Raw genomic sequence first — 8,459 nt, forward strand, 5'->3', positions numbered from 1 at the left:
TGACAATCTTCCTATTATGCCAAAAATAGAGTGTTAAACTACTTATTCTTCTATTCTATATTTAGTAGTCCTAAATCACAAGAAATTTTAACTACTCAAGTGGGCAACAAGAAAGTAAATGAAATTTGAAAAATGAATACACAAACATGCATCCAAATCATTTAAAGAATTTTCATATAATGAACATAATTTTTTAAATCACCAAGTCAAAGAAGTAAAAAAGACTTAGTTCCTAAACATTCTTAAAGAGAACATAAAATGTTTTACTGATAGAAAATCAACGTTACAAGGTGAAAAAAGTACAACCTAAATTGAACTCCTTTCACTCTAAGCCTTTATCTCCTTGTTTCTCCTATTTGATTTTTCTTAATTCTCTATAAGAAAATAACACACTCACATACTACTTCTCACTCAAAGTTTCCTTCAAGCTCTACTCATGTGCACTCCAAATATTAGCAGCCTTCAAATGTCAAGAAGCCCCTTCCATGATGAAATTCACTCCTTCTATGGTTGGAATACAAGCAAAACCATCAAAACTATAAGTCGGTGGGAGACTTGGTGACATTAGTTAGGAGATGATGGACCACTAGCAACACACGCAACAACACAGGCTTGAGCTCTATATTTCATTGCTTCATATCTTGAAAATTAGGTTTTGAGGATGGTGGCACTAGTTCTAGTGCCATGATGGTGTTGATACTGGTCATTGGAGTGCTTGGACCTTAGCATTGAGGTGTCCCTCTCTATATTTTGGACAATTTTTTTTTTTTGTTTTAGGTGCTGAGACACCTAGTCTAAGTGACACGACATCACTGACCTCAAGCACTTGCCTTTGTCATTGAATTTGAATGGTCTCTATATTTTAGGGTTGAATCTCTCCTCTATGGGCATTGTGGCGCTCTATGATGGAGTCGATGTGGCCTACTGACTTAGCCTATTATGTGCTCCAAGCGCTCTAATTCTTTCTCTTATACTTTATTTAACACCATATATACCCAAAAATAGCATAAAAATGGCACTAAAAATTGTACTAAACACATGAAACACAACCTCACCTTTCACCTTCACTAGATAGCCTTACGGTGTTGTTAATGTGGAGCTGGGCACTGCCTCAGTAGCACTGTCTTAGTATCACTACAATGTTGGTTCATAACACCATGTTCACATAATATAAATGATAGTTCACAAAATTATACCTAAGTTATGATTAACACATTGAATTTTAGCTCTTCAAATGACTAGTTTGAACAAAAATTAAAGTAGAAGATTAACACATCAATACTTAATACAATTTACTTTAAAAATTCAAGATAGATTGAACAAGAACTTCATGTACAAAAAGAATTCTAAGAGAAAATAAAATTAGTTCCTACTCATTTTCATAGAAAAATACATGGATTTTATAAAAAAATAAAAGAAGGTTTACAAAGATAAGAAAGAGAGATGCACCAAGAAATAATCATGTTTAATAGATCCAATCTTCTTTTCCGATGTGCTCCTCTAACACCTGTTTCATTGTCATACTAACACACAGTAACTGACACTGCCAAAATTCTCTTTTAATAGTTACAATAAACCCTTTAATAAATTTAGTACAGAAACTGGCATTAAAAATTATCAAAATGAGATAAAAATTGAACAATGTCAATTTGTGATGCTAGGGCGCCGTGAAGGGGATCCACGATGCTTAAATTGGCAATGGGGCACTGCCTTCCCGCACCATGGTGTCTAACTCTTATGTTTTGGATACTGGGTATATAGTCATGAAACTTTAAATTTGGTGTCAGGTGCTGCAAACATGATGTTATGGTCCCATGCTTTTTGTTTTTTATGCTAAAATTTGTAAGTGTGGGTGCAGAGTGCTATGACACTAGTTTGGATTTTTTAGTTTTTTTTTTTCAAATATTTTGTCCTATTTGTTAATTTTAATAATGCACGATAAATATCATAAAAAAACATAAAAATAGAACAAAAAATTTAAAAAATTACAATTAATTGCACCACTTTGAACACTTAAAGTCAATATATCAATTAATTTTTTTTCATTATGGCTACTCTCAATTTAACCATTTATATATGTATACTCTCGTTTAGGGGGGGGGGGGGACAACATTCTATTATAACTCTTATGCAATGAACATTTCTTCTTAAAATGCTTCATGCTGGACCTAAATCATTTGATCAAACCACTCTAATTTTCTTTTACTTTTCCTAATCTCTTTTAGAGTAACTTAGATGTAGATCTTCCTAATTTCAAATCATCAAACTTTACTTTCCTCTAATATTGTGATAGAAATATGATTTTATTATTTTAATTTCTGAAATCCTCTCTAAGAAAGATAATCTTTGCTATATAACAAAAGGAGAAACAATTTATGATTACATTTCCAAACTTGATGCTTAATCAAAGTCTCGGTTATAGCTTGGCAAAATTAATGTTAACCAATGATTCAGAGAACCTTTAAATTATTATAATCCATTTAGAGGAAATAAAGAATATATTTAAGGGCATTCACTAGTAACTAGATATAATCATTGGACAAGTCAATGTTACCTTCATATTCTAATTTATTAATTTATGCAACCACCTCACCTACTTAGCATAGGTAATGGATCAAAAGATTTTGTAATTAATGAAACAACTTCTCAAATATTATCAAATGCAATAATTGGCAAACATAACTAAGGCCTCAACATAAAGTTGGTTTAATTTCTTACATTTTTTTAGTATTAAACCATTCAAGGAATTTTTTTCCTAGCATAATTTGAGTTACAAAGTCATCTACAGACCTCTCAATGTCTCTTTAGTACTAAGTAAGAAAGATAAAGAAATGGGGAACATATGATATCAAATATTTAGGTTCAATAAGGTGCTCTATAAAGTGATTAATGATTGTTACTTCTTTTTAATTAATGGCTTCATTTTGGGATTTAAATTAAAAAAAGTTTAATTTTTTTATTGCTAAGAATCATCACAACATCATGGAAGATCTACTTATAATGGCTTTTAGAGTCACCCATTTTAAAGCTCAAAATCAACATTCAGAATCATTTTTCTTCTCTCGAGATGAAGAAAAATAATAAAAAAATAATAATATTAATTTTCATTTTGAGAAGAAAACATATAATAGGATTTAACTAAATGTGGAACTACATTTACAAAATATAATATGGAGATCCTAAGAGGTATTTTTAGCCCCTCCAACTAAGTGTTTTCAAATCCACCTACCATCTTTAAAATATCTACTCATCCTAACCATGACAGAATTTTGAAATATAGAGCACATAAATGACCACCAGATTTAATAGAGACAAGCGAAAATGTTCTCTCTATTATAATGATTGCAGACACAATATAAGAGATTTAAGGTTTTTGGCTGATAAATTAACAAAGGAATGCCACCAGATTTAATATTTTGTTGATTAAAATATCAATAAGCAACATAAAGAAGAATAATGTGTTATATTTTATTATATTATAGTAAATGGGAAAAAAAGCTAGTTTATAAAAATTCATACATGTTAAAAAAAAGCAAAAACACGATTTTTAATGAACCTTAAATCATCGTCGATGCGCGAACTGTTAAGAAATGAAGGAAAGCAAAGCAAATGTCAGGTATCATTAGCGGAAATAAAAATCCTGGATAAACAAAGTAGTTATTACAAAGTTAAAATGCCAAAATATTTGAGGTGCATTTCAATTTAAAAATTAAAATGATGGCATTTATTTATGTGATAAGAAAGATTTAGGTTGCATAAATGTCATGATTAAAATTTAGGCGTTAGATATGTAAATGCATAGGGATTGGGTGGAATGTATGTAAATGACCCAATTTTCATTTATTCTTAATGAGAAAGTAAGTCGAGAAGCTGATTGAGTCAGCATGTAAACAAAATCAAAATTATAAGTCCACCTTAGGGATGAGTATAAAATAAATATGATACATCCTTACTTCAAATCATGCTAGATTCTTGCTTCAATAGTCTCCTTTCTACTAACACCTTTCAAAATCTGTAGGATTTTTTGATGAACGAGAATGCCTTCTTTAGAATCACTAACCCTTTCTCTCAAATTGATGATGATAGAATCTTCATGTTTACCTCTAAACTCTCTAGGCATACTATGTCTGGCCAACATCATCTTTATCTCTTCTAGTATATCAAAGAAAAGAGCTAGGATGCTACCTCATGAGGGAGATAGTTGAGATATGTCAAGATATTTATGTCCAATTCTAAGTTGTAGATTTTATTCTATTCCAAATGTTAGATAGTCCTAGTTTCTTTAATGATAGGTTCCCTTTAATGTGGTTAGCATCATATTAGAGTCTTTTGTGCAGTGCTTGAAATCATTCAACTTTGGTCTAACTATAAAGAACCCATATGAAACCCTTTAAAATGGAACTTCAAAATATTGTTGAGCCTTTTATCCAAAGTGTTTATTGTATCCATGTAGAGATCCAGGCCGATATCCATTCCAACTAATATTCTAATATAAAATGTATTTACTATTTGATTTAGTAAGGGAACCATGGGGTGGAAAAAGAGGTGGTCACCACTCTTAGATTCAAAATATACCCCCAAATCTTATATATGATACTAAAAATTTTCACACCAAACTTATAATTATAAGCTAATATCAATCACACTATAAAACTAATTACTGCTCATAATTTTTAAATATCAATATTTAATCACATATTTATTTGATTTAAATTTCATAATAATATTAATTAATTTAAATATATAACTTTTTTTTTCTTTATAAATGATAAAAACTTAAAATTTTTTGAAGATTTAAGAAATCATTTGACACCCAAATCTTAAAACCCTAGCATTCTTCTTTCTTTCCCAACTTTCAAAAATTCACCTCTCATCCTACTTTTTCTACCTTTCTCTTTAACTTTTAGCTCTACCTCTAATAACCATTAATATAATAAAATGAAACATTCTTCATAGTGTTGAAAATAATAGGTTGTACAAGCTACTTAAATTATAGCAAGAAATATAGTTCTATAACATACCTCACAAAAAGAATCATTTGATCCTTTATTAGATTTAGCATCTATGCCACTTATAATATTATTAAAAGGAGTAACTCTAAAGAGTTCTACACCATCATCTTCTTTCTCAGCACTACCCTTTTTCATACATAACTCATCTAAATAATTACATGGCTTTACCTTCATAACTAAAAAGTCCTAAAAAAATGATTTCTTATGGGTTACTAAAAAATTTTTGACTCACCGACTTGATTAGAGCTCTCTATTTTTTGGGTGGTCAATTCATTAAAATTTATTTTTTACTTTATATTCATGGGCATGGGCATGGGCATGATCATCTCTTGAACAACTCTAGCTGAAACATTTGAGGCAAGGATTTTCAAACAAGAATCAATATTGAACTTTCGGATATTATCTATAGATTCACTATCATGTCATTACAGCCTCTTGTAATCTCCTTATTAGACATTTCTATATGAAAATGTTTTATTATATTCATCTTGTAAAAGGACACACAAATGAATTACTTACAGAGCTAAAGCAAAGAGAGGATGTCAGAAATTAGAGAACATATTTGGAAATCCTATCCTAATAACAAAACATAACAATAGGAAAAGAAAAACTATAATTCGTGAAATTCTTCGAAGTTTAATAATGCATCTTAAATCTATACATGACATTTATGATACTCAAGTGGAAGCTAACTTTCATGGAGTTAGGCTATAAGAAATCTCGTAGCGAAGCTCTTAGGAACACCCTATCACTTGCTCTCTCTCTCTCTCTCTCTCTCTCTCTCTCTCTCTCTCTCTCTCTCTCTCTCTCTCTCTCTCTCTCTCTCTCTCTCTCTCTCTCTCTCTCTCTCTCTCACTCACTCACTCACACACACATATCCAGCACCTAAACTTCAAATTTTACATACATACCACCTTACTACGCATGAAAAAGTGTATACAAAATGCGTAACTTTTATGCGACAAAAGATTTTGGTGATAATAATGTAAAAAACAAAGCTTAGATGTTAGATATGCAAATACAAAGGATTTGGGTGGTAATAATGTAAAAAAACAACGTTAATTTACTCTAATCACTAAACTAACCTGGAACCTAGTTCTTATAGCATTTATTCTGTATATGATGCTGTTCCAAGCCTCCCATTTTCTCTGATAAATGCAATTTTGCTTCACAAGAGACTAATGTAATTTTAATTTGAAATTAAAAAATATAATGTATTTGACTCAACTTTAATGTTTATTTGAACATTTTCTTTGATATTACCAAACAAAATTTACATGAAAATATATATTTAAGAAATTCATATTTTGATCGTGTAATTTATCTATGATCTGCTACACGTCTTTTTCTATGATATCATTTTATATGATTTCATCTGCATAATTTACATGTCTAACAAAATATATACATTATAACTTTTTTTGTATGGCGTTTTCATATAAATTTAAATTGTGATGAATCGGATAACAATAAGATAAAATAATTGCAAAAAAAAATGTCTGAATAATATATACCCACCGAATGCAAGTGTAAGTGAGGAGAAAAATTTATGCGCGTTAGTCAAAAGGTATTGGAGGGTTATATCCGCGTTATACCCTCTTTAACCTCTCAGTAACCTATCTGTAACCTACAAAACATGAAAACATAAGCGCAAAAATTACTGGAAGATATATAGATGTTACAGGGGATATAATGCGGATATAATCACTCAATACCCTTTGAATAACCTCCCTGACGTACGCAGCACTGCGTACGTCTTACATACGCAAATTTTTCTCGTAAGTGAGATACTCTTCTAACTACAAAGCGAGAGAGCGAGAGAGAGAGAGAGAGACAGAGAGACAAAAATTTTTATATTCATGTTGTTATATTATTGTGTTTTCTTCTAGCCTTTTTTCTCAAAGATAGTGGATACATTTTTTTAGCTCAATTGTTTAGAGGATAGGACTCAAGAAAATGCTACTTAAATCCGTCATTTTTTTTTTTCTTTTTTTCTATTTTAGAATATCCAAACTATAATTTCTTATCACTCTTCACCTTCTCCAAATCCTAAACTCAAGTGGGTGTGAATTTTAATCATTCATAATTGGGAATGACAACTTTACATCTAACAATTTGATGTAAATTCTTGATTTAAAAGCATATAACAAATTTAAACGCCAATATTCTAAAAATATTTGAAAAAAAAATAACAAATATTAACTAAATCATCTCATTGTGATACTTAGAGGACACCAAAATAGCCAATTTCTGAGCATGTTTCTGGCCTGAATTAGCTGAACTAGTTTGGAGAGGGCCATCCTGATCTTCCTGTACAATACCATCTTCATCACCACTTCTAACTCTTTTTACCATCACTAATTGGTGTTTATCACTATTTAAAAAGGTGGTTATCCATAATTCAAGAATTAATATAGCAAATATAAACTATTTCAAATGAGGCAGTCTCCATGATTTTTCCCTCTTTCCAATTTCACATAATGATACTGGTGTAATAAAAATAATTGGAATTTCAAATTATTAAAATTGGTGTAAAAAATGTATTAATTCAAATAATTTTTTGTAGGAAGATTTACAATTTTTTTTTTAAAGGATGGACTGTAACACGTGTCTTTCCACCTATATGGGCAAATTTGACCTAGATGGATTCAAACCCGAGACAGACAAACGATAGACAGAGAGGACTTACGCCCAAGCTGCCAACCAAGAGGCTACCGGTTGCGTAGCAGAAGATTTACATATATACGACTAACTTCATACGTTTCCTTTCCTTTGCATCAAAATGTGTCTTTTATATTTTAAATGTTATAAAAAAGATATTTTTTTATGTGATATAAATTTTTTTTATACGGTAGAAACATAAAGAAGTAAAGTTTAGGTGTTAGACATAGGAATTGAGTGGTATTTATGTAAATTCCTCTTTTGCAATATATTAATGCAAACTGATTTTTATTTTCTTCTTTTGTAAGAAAGCTTTATTCTTCCCCTACGGCTCCATAATCATGATCTGGCCCCTTCTAGCGGCCACAACACGTATGGTGCGAACGAAGCAAAGCCGGACTAAGATTTGCGAATGACTTTGATTCAATAACAAGTCAAAGAAGAACTCAATTTATTTATTTGACACGTACTAATTTTTGACCATTATTAACTTGAGCTTTCCATGTGATCAGATTGAAGCACAGATGTGGCTCAAGCGGAGCTCAAGAGAACCATTCCATATAAATGGACCATCTGGAAAGAAAATCTGGAACATTCATGATAGAAAAAGCTTCGGTGCCGTAATTTGTATTTAATTATCTTATTATCTTTTTATCATATGTTAAAATAGCATTTATTAGTCAAATTTGATTACTTCTATTATTTTGATTTTTCTTCATGTAATATAAAATTTTAAACCATTTTAGTTGCGATTATTAGGATAGTATATATATATATATATATATA

Source organism: Phalaenopsis equestris, unplaced genomic scaffold (genome assembly GCF_001263595.1).
Source record: "Phalaenopsis equestris unplaced genomic scaffold, ASM126359v1 Scaffold000609, whole genome shotgun sequence".
Taxonomy (NCBI): Eukaryota; Viridiplantae; Streptophyta; class Magnoliopsida; order Asparagales; family Orchidaceae; genus Phalaenopsis; species Phalaenopsis equestris.